Raw genomic sequence first — 19,035 nt, 5'->3', positions numbered from 1 at the left:
AGATGAGGAAGCTGAGTCATTTCAGAGAGTTAAGAAACTAATATGAACCAGTGGATCTTTAGTTCAGACTCCTGATTGCTATACCCTCATTTATGGGTAGGGTATAGCAGTAGGTCACCAAGATCTTCTAATCAACAAATCTAAAGGACCCTGGCCAATTTTTGTCATATCCATCTCTCTGGGGCTCTTGGCTTTGTTGTACCCTTTCTTTTCTCATTATTTTTTCATATTTGGCTTTCTAGTCTGTCTTCTGCTGATGTTTTTGATGGTTAATCTTATGTGATGACATTTGGTAAGGTTCATTTTGACTAGGCCATAGTAACAGTTACTTGGTCAAAACCATTCTAATTGTTGCTCTAAGGTATTTTTTAGATGTGATTAATATTTAAATCAGTAGACTTTGAGTAAAGTAGATTGCCAATCAGTTGAAGGCATTAAGAGAAAAGAATGACATTTTCTAAAAAGAAGGAATTCTGCCTCTAGTCTGCCTTTGGACTTGAGAAAACAATATTAACTGTTCCCAGACATGCCCGATGCACTTCAGACTCACCAGCACCCCAAATCACATGATTGCATGAACGAATTTATTAGAATAACTGTCTATTTCTCCCCTCTCCCTGCCCTGCTGGGTGTGTGTGTTTGTGTGTGTGTGAATAGGGGGGCAGTATGTGTGTGCCCATGTATTGACTCTATTTCTCTGGAGAACTCCAAGACAATGTTATTCCCACATTTTCCTTCTTGGATGCCCTAAACCTCACTCAAACTCATGACTGGCCTGCCATTTAGTTATATTCAAAATGAAAGTTTACATGACATAGGATATTTTTAAGATCTCCTGTTCCTTGGGAGCTCAATAAGTATTACTGGGAACAGTAATGCTTCTTCGATCACAAATTGTGAGCATCACTGAGGTTAAAAATAATTAAATAGTTTTCTAATAAGAATTTCATGGTTCTTTTTAATATAATTGTATACATTGAAATGAAGTGAGGTGAAAGTCGCTCAGTCGTGTCCGACTCTTTGTGACCCCAAGGACTGTATAGTCCAAGGAATTCTCCAGGCCAGAATACTGGAGTGGGTAGCCTTTCCCTTCTCCAGGGGATCTTCCCAACCCAGGGATCGAACCCAGGTCTCCCACATTGCAGGCAGATTCTTTACCAGCTGAGCCACAAGGGAAGCCCAATTATATACATTAAGACTGTCCAAAAAGGAAAACAACACATTATGCAGACCCAAAGCATTACACTATGATTCTTTTTCACCAAGAATAACATGGAACTAGAATTCCCCCTGACATGCTTCCAGAAATGCTATGCTCAGATTAAGTTTATGACTGCAGTGTCTGTAGCTCTCTCATTTTTGAACTCCAGACTCCTAGCTTAAGTTGTCTGCTGGAGATGACCACTTATGTGAATCCCACTTAACATGCTGCTCAACACATGGCAGAGTCTTCATTTTCTCTCCAGGTCCAAAATCCACCCTCATCTTTATGGATTGTGTTAACCAAGGATTAATACAATCTCTGGATTCAGGTTAGTTTGGCCAATAGGACGGAGAAGGCAATGGCACCCACACCAGTACTCTTGCCTGGAAAATCCCATGGACAGAGGAGCCTGGTAGGCTGCAGTCCATGGGGTCGCTACTAGTTGGACACGACTGACTTCACTTTCACTTTTCACTTTCATGCATTGGAGAAGGAAATGGCAACCCACTCCAGTGTTCTTGCCTGGAGAATCCCAGGGACGGGGGAGTCTGGTGGGCTGCCGTCTATGGGGTCGCACAGAGTCAGACACGACTGAAGCGACTTAGCAGCAGTAGCAGTAGTGGCCAATAAGAACAATATCAAGAGATAATAGAACAGGAAAAAAAAAAGAGATAGTTGAATATTTATTCTCCAACTACCTCCCTGGCTCACTGAGAATATTATATACATAATTTTACAAATTGTCAATGATATGTTCTTCTACTAAAGGACATAGTTCTGGCTGGGCATATCTCTCTTAGAGTTACAATGTTTGGGGATTTGTAAACCTCTCCATTTCCATGACTCCTCAGGCCTGGGACTGATAAAGGCATCCTGAGTTGGTCAGGCTTGGGGTGCTTCACTATAACTCTGCTCAAACCTTTATAAACACTACATTCATTAAACACTCTTAATCATCCATTTTGAATGTTCCAGGGACCCTGATGCACTAAGCAAGTCTGAAACTGAACGCCTTATTGTCTCCCCAAACCTGTTCTTATTATTAAGTGCCATTCATTTACCCAGGTCAGATAAGACTTTAGCAATTATGCTCAGCCCTAACTTTTAATTGCTAGCTCTAGATAATGGAATAGACTGATCCTGGGCATGAGACATTTGAATTTCAATTCCAATTATACCATTGTTAGGATGGCGTTATCTTAGGCAATTTATTTGATTCCTCTGATCTTCTCTTGAAATGATATAAATCATATTCACGCTTGAAATTGTTTTGAGGGTTCAATGTGATTGTTTATAACAAAAGTAGCATGATTTTTCCTCATAAACAGTAGCCTCCTACATTTTTCTTACCTTTAAACCTTCAAGCTCTACCCTTTGTCATCCTCCCTTACTATCGCCTTACTTATTGATGACTCAGTGATCTAAAATGCAAATCTAATTGTACTACTCCTCTGCTCAGTTGTTTTAGCAGGCTCATGCAGTCTATGGGTGGGGGCGGCGGGGGGGTGGGCCCGGGGAAGGTAAATGATTCAGTTTTGTGTACAAAATTCTTCAGGATATGACCAGAGTCCTATATTAAGAAATTTTATAGAGTTTCACAATTGCTGACTAATGACATTAATGCAGTTACCATATTAATTTCTACAGATATCAATAAAAATCTACCATGAAAATTAATTATTTACTATATGTACAAATTTGCTGATTAAAAAAATGATAATGATAATAGGAACTAATAGCTAAGTACCTAATTGTGCTAAGTTGCTAAATACATTATTTCAAGCAGTCCTCATAGCAACTTTCTAAGTAAAAGAGGCCTCAAAAGTAGTATGGTTTACCTATGTTATCAAAATTTACAACTAGAGGTCAATTACATTAAAAACTGCACAAAGATATGAGTTAAGTTCACCTCAAAGCAAAGGAAAATATTGTATTGCCCAAAAGTTCAACAAGATTTACTGTGTCATAGAGTTAATGGAATGAGAACCTGGGCCAAATTTCTATTTTATTATTTTATGCTTTTTGCTTCTCAGGATCTATCTCAATGAAGAGCAAAGATGATAAAGTTCCCAGTTTAATAGAACTGTAAATAAAATGTAACTAGCTCCTGTAGAACACTGTCCTCGAATGCATCCTACGGTAAGAAATTATCTCATAATAAGTTTCTTATATTGCTCCTTTCTCCTCCATACAAATACTACCAACTTACTCTTTATGGCCCAATGCAAGCCTTGTGATTTGACCACATAGCCTTGCCTCAATCATATTTCATCTTCCTCTTAACTTTCACAGCCTTTATGACCTGTACAACTCACTTTTGAACTTCAGAAAATAATGCTTCATAGTATTATCCATTTCACGGGGACATGCCTGGTTGCCCCCAGTGTGACATCTGTATCCAGACCATGGTCACAACCTTACACATCTACAGCAGCTATTTAAACACTGGGCCAAACCATGGAGTCTTCACTCTGCTCTTAATTCAGCTTACTACCAATCCACCAGCCTGAAAAAAATAAGCTTGAGATCTCTCGGCGTGAAAGCAAATTATCTCTGAGATTATTTAAGTTCAGTCTCCACAGTTGACAGTAGAAGAAATGGAGGCCCTATAAAGTCAATCCATTTGTCATAGATAATATAACTGATTAGTGTCAAAGCTGCAATTGGAAGCTGGGACTTTAGTCTTCTCCTGAGAGTTCTCTTGCCCACTTTTGTGTGATTGCATTTATAATATTATTCACAACTGCAGTACTAAGTTAGTACCAGTTATACGTTTATTCAAGAAGAAGATAGGGTATATAGTAGTAGTTCACCTTACTTTATTTGGTTCCATTACTGCAAATTATGTTTGTAATGGAATATTAAAAGTAATTTAAGTATAAGACATATACCCAGTAAGAGATCATATAACATCTTCTTTCCACATCTTTGCCAGAATAGATGCAGTGCGGCCAGTTTACATTAAATATCCAGTAATCAATCATGTGGATTGAAGTCTTTAATTCTTCAGAGATCATTGAGAACATAAAACATGATTTTTGGTAGTGGTGGAGGGGGTTGTGTTGAATAGGAGGAGAGAAAATAATATCCAGCAATGTTGATTAAAGAATCAATTCAGTTCAGTCGCTCAGTCATGTCTGACTCTTTGCAACCCCATGGACTGTAGCACACCAGGCTTCCCTGTCCATCACCAACTTCCAGAGTTTACTCAAACTCATGTCCATTGAGTCGGGAATGCCATCCAACCATCTTATCCTCTGTTGTCCCCTTCTCCTCCTGCGTTCAATCTTTCCCAGCATCAAGGTCTTTTCAAATGAGTCAGTTCTTCACATCAGGTGGCCAAAGTACTGGAGTTTCAGCTTTAGCATCAGACCTTCTAATGAATATTCAGGACTGATTTCTTTTAGGATGGATGGGTTGGATCTTCTTGCAGTCCAAGGGACTTTCAAGAATCTTCTCCAACACCACAGTTGAAAAGCATCAGTTCTTCAGCGCTCAGCTTTCTTTATAGTGAAACTCTCACATCCATACATGACTACTGGAAAAACTGTAGCTTTGACTAGATCAACCTTTGTAGGCAAAGTAATGTCTCTGCTTTTTAATATGCTGTCTAGGTTGGTCAGAACTTTTCTTCCAAAGAGCAAGCATCTTTTTATCTCATGGTTGCAGTCATGATCTGCAGTGATTTTGGAACACAAAAATATAAAGTCTGTCACTGCTTCCACAGTGGAAACAGTGATTAAAGAATAACAGGATCATATCCAGCAATTGTACTAATATAAAGATTTAATGAAGCAGATTTTTTTGATGCTTGGAAGGGGATGGAAAATGTTGCTTGAAGCTCTTTTGTTTCATCACTGAGGACTCTCTCTTAGAGCAGTCGGACTAATCTCTCCTAAGAAAAACAGCTCTGACAAACATGATAAATGGGCTCTCATGTTAAGGGTTAAAACCACCTGTGATGTTAATATAATAAGGAACCATTTGGTGAAGCAGGCGAGGTACTCACATAGACCTGTCCCACTTGTGGAATGTATGGGTAACTACAGTAGCTTGAACTTGCAAGCCTTTCAGCAGCAATGAGAGCTCACAGTTGATAGGAAAACTAATTCATCGCAAAATTTAACACTGTTTGAAAAATCATAAGAATTAATACTACATTGAACATGGTTTTCTGTTTAAGTTAGTTCCAGGTAAATTGTGTCCAAAATTAAATGCAAATTGACAACAATGACTGAAATGATTGCATAAGATTGCCATTATACAAGATCTTTTCAATGATGCTTATAGTTAATTTTCCTGGACAAAGGCCAAATGTATTCTAAAACATATAGTGGTAAGGGCTTTCCTGGTAGTTCAGAAGGTAAAGAATCTGCCTGCAATGCAGGAGACCCTCATTTGATCTCTGGCTCAGGATAATCCCCTGGAAGAGGGAATGGTGACCCACTAGAGTATTCTTGCCTGGAGAATCCCACGGTTGGTTTTTGTTCAGTTGTAAATCATGTCTGACTCTTTGTGATCCCATGGACCCTCTAGGCTTCTCTGTCCATGAGGTTCTCCAGGCAAGAATACTGGAGTGGGCTGCAATTTCCTTCAGGATTCAAAGAAAACAACTGATTTAATATATGGTTAGTTTTTACATCTGAAGATTCAAAGCAATATAATTTCATTATGGTGTACAAAGTGTGTGGTGTGGGGAGAGGCTGAAATTCTAGGAAGACCAGAGACACCTTCGGGCCTTAGAGAAGTGACCCAAGATAAGAAATGAACAGATACTTCACAGAATGAGAAGCAAGTGTTGTGAGAAATTCATTGCTTTAAGCGCTATGAAAGCACAAAGGAAGCATTTAAGGGCTTCATGGATGTGCAGAATGCTCTCGCCCGTAACAAGGTCTTTTTTTTTTTTCGATTTCGACTGATAAAACCCTAAATTGTTTCCAATCTTCTGTGAGCAAACTTAATAATCTAGTCTATATATAATCCCTCCTCTTTTAAACATTAAAATGCAAATATGTTTAAGCTCCTACATTTTGACCTGTTTTAACTGTATTCTCCAAATCGAAGAGCATAGGTTAGTGTCACATGTAAGTTCCTTTTTACATAATACCATTTTCTTGCAACTTGGTCCTAAGGAAGTTCCAGACTAAAATAGTGCATCAAGGACTGTGCATAATCAGCCTCACTAAAAACAGCTTGATTAATACTAAATATGTCCTAGTTCCTAATCAATTATGTTAATGAAGTCCCAGGCAGCACATCTGCAAGCGCTGACAAAGCCCATGATCTCAGCGTTGCCTGATAATGTGGGCTCCTTGGGAAGTTGCTCAGTGGCAGCATGCTCAGGGCAAAGACTGCCTTTCTGTAGACAAAAAGTGGATACTACTAACAAAAGTCTTGGAATCCTGCAATATTGCTAGATTATTCACTTAAACTGTATTGGGCTCCAGGATGAAATGTCAAATAATATTTCTCTTTAAATGTAATAGCAGAACCTAAGCTTCCCATTTAACAAATGACATGTTCCTTTCCAAGTGACAGACTGATAGGCAAAACATTTGCTACATGATGGTTTATGAGCCTCTTCCAGGAGCTAAGGTGGAGTCAAACATTTGAATAATATGCCTATCAGAAACTGCCTTAGATTAGGGAATTGGAGTCCCCAGATTTATGTCCATCTCACAACAGTAGAATTAGAATCTGATGAAACATAAAGGCGACAGTATTATTTACAGGCTATCTCTCGCTCTGTGAACATTTGGACAGTGAGATGGTTACTTGTCTGTTTTTGTCTAATTATCTCAAGTCACATAAGCTATTATAGTCCAAATGTCAGAAGAAATATAACTCTAATCTCCCTCCCTTGCTTTTGGACTATAAATTTCTTCTTTCTTACTAGCTAGGTAAATTGATATATATCTATAACCAAAAATGAGAGTGATTTTTTGTTGTTTTATTACCTTCAGTATAAACTCAGTTATATTTGAGTTCAGTTAAGAAAAATTTTTGAAAATATTTAACTCTTATCAGTTATAAGCATGTATAGAAGATGATGCAAGTTAGGGATTTATGGTGTTAGGAAGACATATATGATAGAAATGAAAAAGGGAAAATCATTGATTGCTAAAAAAGAAATACTTAAAGAACTTATTAAACTGAACAAATTATATGAGGTAAACATTCAAGTTGCTTTACATTAACTAAACTTAAAGGTTACCAACTGCTATGGACTGAACTGAGTCCTTCCAAAGCTTGTATGTTGAAGCCCTAACCCTCCATGTAACTAGATTGGAGACAGGGGCTTTAGCAGGTAATGAAACTTAAATGAGATCACAAGGGTGGAACCCTGATCTAATAGAAGTTTCTTTGCTAAGAAGAGGAAGAGACGGCAGCGCGTGCTCTCTGCCATGTGACAGCACAGCAAGAAGGAGACCATATAAAGCCAGGAAACAGGCTCTCACTGGAATCCAATCTCAGGCACCCTGACCTGAGACTCCCAGTTTCCAGAACTGTGAGAAAATACATTTCTGTTGTTTAAGCCATCCAGTCTGCAGTATTTTGCTATAGCAGCCCTTGCAGACTAAGACACTAAGGCTGATAGGGAATTTAAGAAATGATCATATCAAGAAGCTGTCCTCACCTAATTGTCTCAGACACAAAGGAAATCTGGACCCAAATGAGTGATGGGAGAGGAGATGTGAAAGTCAAGGGAGGCAGTGAGACCATCACCCTATCAAAATGATCACATTTAAAGATTAACAAATAAAAGACTTATGTGGACCAAATAAATTTGTCTTTAGCTTGGTTGGATGAGACAAAAGTTTCAAACCTTGGACTATATCTGGATCATTCTCTAAATATTCAAGAAGTGTTGCTTATTTGGACTCTTGGAGTAAGACTTTACATGAACTTTTCATTAAATCATGGTCTCAAATAACCAAATTCTTTTCTTCAGATTGGTACTGATACAGTACTGACTTACAGATTGTATTTTTATTTGAAATTTGCAACTGCTAATTCATTCAATTTGTAGCTGACCAACTCAAAATATCTTGCATACAATACCTAATAGGTTGTTATAATTTACAAGTATAATGTAACCTTTTCCTCAATCCCAATGGCATTTCTCTTGCTCTCTTGCCTTTCTCCAATGCTTAGGTATGTGGCTTGAAACCTTTTGCTTTTCCCCCACACAACTAGCAATCAAAATTTTTCCATGTGTGCCATTCCAGTTATTCTGAAGGACATTTGGCCAGTAGTAGGTCATTTAGGTGATTACTACCAAGTTGAAAGTATTTTGGGGAATATTCAATTGCTCTCTACCTGCCTCCTAAATCAGGTGGGACTTTACTACTCAGATGAAGTACTGAAGAAGCAGCAGCAATATTTGGGAGCTTGGTAAAAATGCAGAATCTCAGGCCTTACCCTTGACCTAGCCAATCAGAATTTTCATTGTCAAAGATCCCCAGGTGATCTCTGTGTATATTTAAATATTGATACACATTGCTAGGGTACTCTTGATTGACATCAGAAGATGATACATCTATCATAGAACTGCCTGAAATCTGAAGCACAAAATGTTATGCCTTCATGTTACCAAAGCTGTTGATGTCTCAGAAAATATTAAGTTATAATCTTCAAACTTCAAAGTCTGCATAGTAATGTGATAGAAAGATCCTTGGCTATAGATCTAGAAAGTCAGGGCTAGAATCCAAGTCCTTCTGTTTACTAGTTAAAAAAAATAAACTCCAAGTCTAAATTTGTTAATCATTGATAATAATATCTACAGGGTTTTGAGACATCGAATAAGAAATGCATATACCCACAGCCAACATAAAAATATTATAAGTAAATGTGAGTTGAATACAGCATAGCCACAGGCATGATTTGGTCAGAATCTGACCAGAAAAGTACATAGAACATGCTGGTATTTCAATCTAAACCTAGGAAAACTACACCTGCTCAGCTACTCAAATCCTCCCCTGGCTACTGACTGTAACATAAATAAATGTATTGACTGAAATAGAAATGTATAGCCAAATGACTTCTGGGTCTGTGGTCAAATAGACAATGTATCTTTCACCAAGGCATTCAGATTTTATTAAAAAATAAAAATAAATTTAAAAACTATTTGAAGCAGGCTACTAACTTTATGTGTTTGGTGTAAAATAATTACTTGGATTTGTAGTCATTTTTACACAAAACATAAGTCAAAGGCTCTTAAAACTTAATGTATATAAGACTCAACTGAGGAGTTTGTTAAAAATACAGATTTTCCTCTCTGAATTGCCAGAGAATCTGATTTACTAGATCTAAGATGTGGTAGGAATATGTATTTTTTTAATGAGCTTTACAATTGACCTTGATGCTGGTGATCTACAAACTATTCTTTGTGGACAGTTGTAGTAAGCCAATAAAATGAAGTTAAAGAAACTCCTAAGTTTATCACTGTCAAATACAAAAATAAAATTTTTGCAATTGTTACAGTTTTATTCTACCTTTACAACACTTTCTGTGGTAGTATTACTATTATGAGCATCAGTATTTTACTAATAAAATGTCTGAAGTTTAGGTATCACATTTAAGGTCATCCAGGTAGAAAAGGGCAGAACCAGAGTCTGGACCCAGGTCTGTGCGATTGTAGAACACAGGCTATTAATCACTATATTATTTTCTAAGGCACAAAGTTAACTACCGTCTTTCTAAGTAACAAGAGGTTATCAATAGGGCCTGGGTCATCTTTGTAGGAGGGGCTTGGAGGATACATGAGATGAACTGAAAACCTCCATCACTTTCTCCTAATTACTGGAAATTTATTTGGGAGTGGATTTAGGGGATAGAATATAAATAAGGTATAGAGGAGAGAATAGGCTAACATGAGTGTATAATTCCTGATAATGAGCATACAATGTTTTCTTGAGTTTCCTATTCAAGAATTACAAGGTATTATCTGTCCCTTTAACCGTATACTTCCTGGCTTGATTTCTAGAGTATGAAGCTGGTTATCCTTCTGGAAGCTGATGGCTACCAATGTATAATCTTAGGAGGAAATTTTTGGTGTTCTAAATAGGAGCAAATTGTACTTTTAGGAAGAGTAAACTGTAGCTTAGACATACTAAAACTATGAGAAAAAATGGATTTTGTTGTTGCTGCAACAACTATTTTGCTTTGTTTCTCTATATTCTACCTACAATAGAGATGATCTTTGGAAAAATAAAATACTTGCCTTCAAGAGTAGGTGATGCCAGAGTGGGTCTGGAAGCTTGTTCTGTTGGTAACGGAGGTGGTATGGCTGGGCTCTGCCCTGTGCACACAATGCAGGAATACGTATTGAAAAAAAGTATTAGTAAATTTAATATACACAAATAAAATAGCTAGATCTGTCCCCAACATGCATAATTCATAATCCAAAGTATAAATTCATATTATTATGCAATATGAAAATTGATATTAGGTGAGATCTTTAAGTAGATACATACAAAGATTCAGTTATCTTCAGAGTCATTTCTGAATATATTTCTTTTCTTAGATATATATACAATGTCAAATATATCTACTGGAATTTATTGATGAAAAACCTACATGTATTCAAATAAAGCAATTTATTTCAATATGCACTTCAAATTATCGAAACTGAAATCACAGAAGCTAAGAGGAACCCTAATACATAGAAAAATCAATATTTTCTTCTTTTAACTAAAAATTCTCAAGTGATATAATAAGGCAATAAAGGAAAATTAAAATTCATAGGCCTTTTGATATTGAACAGGTATATTTTCTCCTGCCAAAATAAATGACCTGCGTTAAGTAAATAATGGGCCAAAGGGAAAATATATTCAGTTTTATAGAAACTAAGAAGCCTCCCTCATCTCTGGCTTATTGTGAACCGTAAAAATCTCACAATTGTTCTGAGTACTTTCTTATCCCAAGTGATTTCTTTAATTAAACAAAACCATCCAGGCCATGATCTGTAAACATTAACTAACGTATGATCCCATATGAAATGCTTGCAAAATCTTTTATCATTCATTTTCATTTCATAAACTCCTGCTTGTGTCTCTTTTAAATCTAAGAATCAACACGGGCATATATATCCACTTTCTAAAATTTCACGGACAACTAGATATTATCGAATGCTAGCAGACCTGCCTGCTTACTGGAAGTCTTCCTTTTTTAGAATTTGTCAAAATTAGTTTGCTCTGGTGAATTGTGGATTAGCAGCCAGAGCTGGACACACAACATCTTCTGTGGTGGCAAGAAGGGAGGAACTCCAGGCCCTCAAGCTGAGTAGAAGAGGTTAGTCGCTATTTATTGAAGGATTTACTTTTAGCTGTTAAACCCATCCAGATGGATTACTGATCATGCCCATATGCACAAAAGCAAAGCATATTTTCATGCAGGCCATGCTATATATCTAGAAAAGTATACATCCATATTAGTACTGATTATTTTCCTAACGAAAGCAAAGATGGAAACACAATGTAACACGGAATTTCATTTTTTAGTAAGCAAGGACAAGGTAAGGATGGGGGGGCACATTAAAAATGGAGTGTGTCCCACATTGATTTTCCCTAGCTAATATTTATACAGTGCTTACTATACCTATGCCTACAATGATCCCAAACAGTTTTGACGTATGAAGTCATTGATGCTTAGAATGCAGGGATAATTTTCATTTTGCAGTTTAAACTGAAGTGAACAGGGATTCAGGGGCTCAGCTCCTAAGAAGTGGACTTGAGGTGCTGAAACTTCCTCTCAGACTACCTAAGGCAGGTAAAGACAGTCACATGTAAAGGGCCATCACATGCAAGGATGAAGAGAGACAGAGGAGTGGAGTTTCCACCCTGACTTTCCACCATCTTTGTAAGCCAAAGGGATGTACACTAGGGAGTATTCTCTCCCAAATTTTGCTTGAGAGCTGTTCTTGAAAAAATGTTTCTAAAATAGGATGGTATTTTGTAGCTTTTAAAATCTACAGAGAATCTAGACTGAGGAAGGAGTCAATTAAATAACTAAAGCTTAAATACAAGTGACCATGAACATCCATGAATCAATTATTTCTAAATAATAAGGCTTTCAAAAATATCTTCAAGGGATCTTGCTTGTTCAAACTAAACTGATTTCTCTGCTGTCAACTACTTCCTTGAACAGCAGTAATGTATGATCATAGTTTTGATCAGCCATTTAGGAATTTATTTTTGAACATATTCAATTCTTTCCATAGGGAATAGTTTATCATTTAGACTACAAAATCTTCGTATATTTTCCTGGTGGAACTCTGAAGTCATTATTTTATTTTTTAACCTAGTGAGTTAACTTATAAGATATAATAAGTTAACTTATTATATCTCAGCATATAAAAACCATTAATCTCCAACTCTGCTTGTAAGAAGTTCCCAATATCATGGCTAAAACGGATTTACAGACAGATTATTATAACATAGTGTGATGATGGGAAATAACATATACAGAGGAGATGTCACAGAATGATTCTTGCATTTAAAAGCCTGAAGAGAGTTTCTCAAGTAAAGAATGGAGGAGGAGAGGGAGGGATAGCAGACAGCGATTATCTCTAGTGAAAAAAAAAGCCTGGATGCCAAGATACATAGAACTATTAAAACAATCAAACAGGTACTTCTGCAGCATAAAGTACAAAGTGCAGTTTATATCAGAAATTCTCTACAACTGTAATAAATGATATCATACTCTCTAGAATGGACAACCACATGATGGTGAGACAGTGGACCTAATAGGAAAGTAGCACCAACAGAAAAAGAAAAAAAAATTTTTTTTTCTTTTTTTTTGCCTCTAGAGTGACAGAGTTAGGTAGTTCTGGCAGGGGAATTATTAGCTCAGGGCAAGTTTTTGTTTTGTTAAGGGTCACCAAAACAAATCAGGCATGTCATAATTGAGAATGACACCTGACTCTCTGGTACTGACTTACAGAAAAGGCCTTTTTTATGCTCAAATAATGTAAGAAAATGCTATTGAAATTACAGGCTATTTTTTCTATATGAATGAATATAAAATTATATGAATATAATACATTATGGATATATTAATGATATTTATAATAAAAGCAAGCTGTTTATTACAAAGGCTACATGGTTGGAATCAAATAAATATGAGAGTTTCAGCTCCATTGCCTCCTCCACTCACATAATCTGTGTGAATTTGAAAATGTCATGAAGTATCGAAGCTTCATGGCCTTTATGAAATGAGGAGAGTTTCTGTCGGCTGTTGTGAGGATTAAGAAATGAAACATCTAACACACAGTAAATACTCAAAATATTCTTTCTCCTACAATGTATTTACAATTTGTATCCCACCTAATTACACAAGAGGACTTGAAACAGACTTTTGAAGTAAGACAACAAAGACATAATAACAGATAAAATTAAACGTGACAGACATAGCAGAACTCATTTACAGGAAAGAGGCTTATCATTTTATTAGGAATATATTTCTTGGGAATTTCTGAGGATTGTTACTCTCTAAAGGAAGAATTTACGTTGTTGAAATTTACATTGGATCTCTAAAGGTGCCCTTCATTTTACAAGCTATTACCTGAAAATCCCTCTGACATTCAAACACAGTGAATTGGCTTTATTTTTGTTCCGTGAGTGATTTTGACTGGCTTATTTCCATAATACCTGAATCTCATGTTTGTAAGCTGCCAATATTTTATTGTTCTGAGTTTTTTCTCCCTCAAGTCAATATGATTGCTTTCAGTTTAGTCAAATTCCACTGGGGATGACATACAGTATGCATTCCTCCTAATGATCTAAGTTACTGATGTTTTCTTTACTTTACTAGAAATAATGAATGGAATTACTCAGAATCTCAAATCAAGAAGGAGGCTATGAGCAGAATTCAGGTAATGTAAAGGAAAAAGCAATTTGCAATACTGAAGCTTAATTTATCTAGTTTTTTAATCAAAGGAGATTTCCTAGTTCTAAACCATCTCTAGATAACAAAAATCTACCTCCTAAATCTTGAAACAAATACTGAGGATATTTTTTACTCTAATGATTGATAGCTATTTTTTTTCCCCTTGGGCCCCCACTGCATTTTCAAGGAGGTACCCAGTACATCCAGGAGACTACAGACTTTGAAAGGCCTCCTGTGCCACAATGAAGTGATAGATCTCATGCCGGAAGGAGTGTCACTCCTGTAAATGACCACTGAGCTAAAATTCATTTACATCTTGAAAAAGTACAAAATGTGATTAATTACAAACACCTATCCCAATTCATTCTGTCAATAGTATTTAAAGTATTTGCGCATCTATTGTTGTCTGCTAGGTTGCTAAGTCGTGTCTGACCCTTTTGTAACCCTGGAGCCTGCTAGGCTCCTCTGTTTACGGGATTTCCCAGGCAAGAAAACTGCAGGGCTTTGCCATCTCCTGCCTTCTTCAGGAGATCTTTCTGACCCAGGGATTGAACTTGTGTCTCCTGCATTGGCAGGCGGATTCTTTACCACTGAGACACCTGGGGATCTATGATGAACACAAAATAGGAAAATTTGAAATTAGTTAAGAAAACGATTGCCAAGTAGGTTAAAGCAATAGTATTGCTTTTATTTGTTGGCACAAGTTTCCTAGACTATTTCTGTAACATATAGAATAATATTTTCAAAGTTTAGAATTGAACAAATATTAAAATTAAATGAAAATATGGTTTATATTTTAGGCTGAGACATGTAGTAATTGTGTACCTCCAAAATGGAGGGAATGGAGTAGAGGTGTTTAGAGTGTCAGTCACTCGTCCCTTTTCCACCCTACTTATTTAAAAAATTAAGATATCACTCATACAATAATCCCAGACTTGGTGAATTTGCCTATGAAATGAAGAATAAGGAATCTGAAGCTCAAGAGTTTGTATGAGGTGGACAGATCCAAGGTTTTTACTTCCGCCATAGGTATCTTTATAACTCCCACTTGTGTATCGCTAAATTCTACATATATAACTTTGCATCCCTTGTACTTGATCTTGTGAGGATACATGTAAACAGGCAATTACTACTTAACTGAGGACTCAGATGTTTCAGGGTGAAACAAGAACAGTAATGTCTCTTCCAGCTGGGTTGTTGTGAGGGTTCCTGGGCATAACAGTACAAATAAAATCAGTGAGGGACCACAGGGAAGATAGGGAAGGGCTGTGTTGTTATAAAGTTTACATTAAAGATGAAGGGAGACAGGCAGCAAACAAGCAAGACTGATAATTTCAGATCTCAGAAATGGAGGGACATCAAAACAGAGTGGTGAGGCAGACAATGACTGTGAGAAAGAGATGACACTAAATTGGTTAGAAAAGGAAGAACTGGGTTAGCACTGAGCAGAACTCCACTAACCTATGGCGCTTTGCTCAAATTGTCTCCTTTCTATGTGTGTGCTGTCCAAGGTGGTCAGGTTTGAGGAGGAGGGCTTACTTAGTGCAAAATTAGGAAGCAGCTCTTCCCAACGGGTCAGGTCACTTGCCATTGCAGTCCAGATCTTGAGATGACAGAAGAGCAGGGGGCCTTTGTGTAAGTACACAAACTGCAGGACAATTACACAATGTATCAGGGATCTCTGTCTCCAAATGGGAGACACAAGTTCTGACTTGAATACAAAAGAAGAGGCCGGATGAAAGGATTCCTGGCAGGGAAAGGCAAGCTAAAATGTCTATGCTAGGAACAGCTTGGATTACAGCTTGGATTACTCAAGGTCACTGGTGCTAGAGAGCAGTGACAGGCTCCTATCAGAGCATTCTGGGCTGTTCTTATGAGTTTGGATATGTTCTATGGGTAATGGTAAACTTTGAAGTGTTTTAGTATGACATATAGGGTTTTAAAAACTCACTGGCTGCTGTGTGAACAAAAATAATGTTTGCAGAGGAAAAGATATGAGAAGCAGCAGAAGATCAGTTGGAAACTGTTTGAAAAACCCAGGTGAGAGATGACATGAGCTTGGTCTAGGTGTTGCAGTAGAGATGTAGTTGTTCCTGCAAAAAATGCGCCTGAGTGCCTATTCAGTTCTAGGCACTTTCCTAGGATATGGAGTTAAACAGTACCAATACAGATAAAATCACCTGTTTCACAGAGCTGAGATTCTACTGGTCAGAGAGAAAAAATATCAACTAAATAAGTAAAATGAAAATAAGCATCTTACTTAAAATGTATCAAGGAAGAGTAATAAAGAGTGTTATTTAGAATAATAGATGGGACTTGTAAAGATATGGTCAATGAAAAACTTAGAAACTGTAGATAAATGGATGGATTTAGAGTGTATTTTCATACAAACTCAGTAGGATTTTTTTAAATGAATTTGATACGGTAAGTGCAGGAAAGACATCAAAGATGACTGACAGTTTGGCTTGAGCATCTGGGAATGAATGAGAAATATTCAGATAAGAGCAGGAAATTTCCTGTTTACACAGCTAGATGCTATTTATGGACTAATTGCTTAGTCATTGCTGTCACTTGAATTACATAGTTTTCCATTTTGCCAAAGGATTTATATAGAAGACATTGAGGTATAAGTCATAGTTGCTTTGTTGGATTATTCTAAAAGGACAGCATATTGGTAATTAATTTTCAAGATTTTTTTATGATTTTAGAAAACTTTTAAGCAAATGGATTATTTAGTATAATTTGGTAATGCAACCCTACTATAAGGGTGTTTAAAACACCAAAAGCTTCAACTACTTAGATCAAAGAACATCCTCCAGGCCAAAATGTTTCTACTGGAAAGGTTTCTTTGCATCCTGATAAAAAGTTTCCCTAATATTTCCATGTGCTATTACATATTTGCATATTTGCTTTGATGGAAAGCAAGGAATAGAAGTCAAATACATATTTCATAATTCCTTTGATTAAAAATGATAAAGGTAATATTAGTGTGTTTTCGTCTTCATCTCCAGTTTATAAGTTAGAAATAATTCTGCCATGGAAAGGCCAACTAAAAAGGGAAATGAGATTCATTCAAGATCATATCATTGTTTCATGTATTCTTATACCTTGTTATGACAGAATACCTGATATCCAGGATTTAATAAAAATAGATGCGTGGAATCACAATCATAGAATTTAGGGTATGGAAGAGACCTTTGAAATCAGTTATTTCAACACCCTAATGCTTCAGGTGGACAAAAATAGTCTCTAGACAGAAAAGTGGCCTAATCAAGGTTATACTTCAAAAGTATTTAAGATCAACATTTTTCACTTCATTTTATTTTTCTATTTATTTAATATTTATTTGGAAGGTCAAGATAAATGACAATTATTTTACCCATTGTCATCAATGACTAATAACTCTTAGAGGATCTTTAAAGATTCACTTCCTAAGATTAAAAGTCTCACAGTTTTCTACATTGGTCATATTCTACTTAACATTAGATATTAAATTGATCTCAAGTACCCATCTTGGTCCCTGATCTCATTTTGACAATTCTAGATAGACTGTCAACTTGGAGGTTTTCAAAACTTACAAAATCACTATTTCTTCACTTTTCTTAAATATTTCCTTCTAAGCTATCCAAATTATATATCTGTCAACCCCAGAGCAAATCATATTTATACATAAGATGAGGCAAAAGGCAGACAGTAAAGATGGAAAAAATAGACAAATAGGTAATATGAACTGCAAATTTTTCTTTTAGTACAAAGGTCAGAGCTAATATGAAAAGAGATTATGAGGCATATTAGATAGAGTACAGTCTCAATTTACAAAAATAAAAACTATCTCATGTACTTAGGATACAATTATCCTACTTGCCTTGGAGTCATCCAATTAAATGCCTTTAATCTCTTCCTTGATTCCCTTCCAGCCACACCCTTCACAACTTTTATGTTCCCAGAATAACCAGTGTATACTTATCTTCTGATTCTCAATACATTTGTTTATTTACAAATCTGTGCTGGGATTTTTTGTTATTGCTATTGTTTCTGTTTTTAATCCTCATTTGACTATGAGAAACTTGGGAACAGAGTCTGGAATATCCATACATATTTAGTTAAGAGAAATGAATACCTACAAGAGAAAATGATCCCATGAATAAGTGAATAAATGAATGTTACTACATGCTATTCTGTTACTCTGTTTCTAGAGTGTTTGAATATGAACAAACCAAGTTAAGTTAAAGTCACTCAGTCCTATCTGACTCTTTGTGACCCCGTGGACTGCAGCCCACCAGGCTCCTCAGTCCATGGGATTCTCCAGGCAAGAATACTGGAGTGGGTTGCCATTTCCTTCTCCAGGGGATCTTCCCAACCCAGTGATCAAACCCGGGTCTCCTGCATTGGAGGCAGACGCTTTAACCTCTGAGTCACCAGGGAATACAGTATTTTTAGATCTCAATAGAGTACAGAATGCTTCCAACAAAACACATGATAAAATTTATTTTTTGCTTTCTATTTTTCAGTTATTTACAGTTCCAGGCCAAAGTATTCATTTCTTTCTGTCAGAACTTTTACCAATTTATTTATGAGTACCAATCTTTCCATGAAAGTGAAACTTTAATAGTTTTATCCATTAGTGGGAAAAATTGAGCTTAAAGTTCAAAGGTAAAGAAAACTAGCTTCATTAGCCCAATCAAGATATAACACATGCAATATATTCTGAATCTACAGTTACCCTCAAGTGCAAAATCTATGTAAATTACCCATTGCGGTATGCTTCAAGCCTAAAGAATTACACACCTACACATGTAACTTGAAAAGAATATTAGTACCAGAAGAAACTTAAGAATTTACTGAGAACCCTGAAATTCAAAGAAGCTAAACAACTTGCTACATTGACCTAAGTGACACATAAGTATGATACATGAATGCAGATTCTCAACTCAGTGTTCTTC

The 19,035-nt window shown here is 36.4% G+C and overlaps 1 long non-coding RNA gene across 1 annotated transcript in view; it reads left to right on the top strand.

Moving 5' to 3' along the window:
- Nucleotides 1-19,035, top strand: part of LOC120862867 — a 43,743-nt gene that overhangs the window by 13,062 nt on the left and 11,646 nt on the right. The window contains exon 2 of the long non-coding RNA XR_005720866.1: nucleotides 3,238-3,343. This is a non-coding gene — a long non-coding RNA (uncharacterized LOC120862867). The remainder of the gene's footprint in view (nucleotides 1-3,237; nucleotides 3,344-19,035) is intronic.

Source organism: Oryx dammah, unplaced genomic scaffold (genome assembly GCF_014754425.2).
Source record: "Oryx dammah isolate SB20612 unplaced genomic scaffold, SCBI_Odam_1.1 HiC_scaffold_4, whole genome shotgun sequence".
NCBI lineage: Eukaryota > Metazoa > Chordata > Mammalia > Artiodactyla > Bovidae > Oryx > Oryx dammah.
Note: the sequence above shows the minus strand (reverse complement) of the source record. Positions and strands in the feature narration are given on the sequence as shown.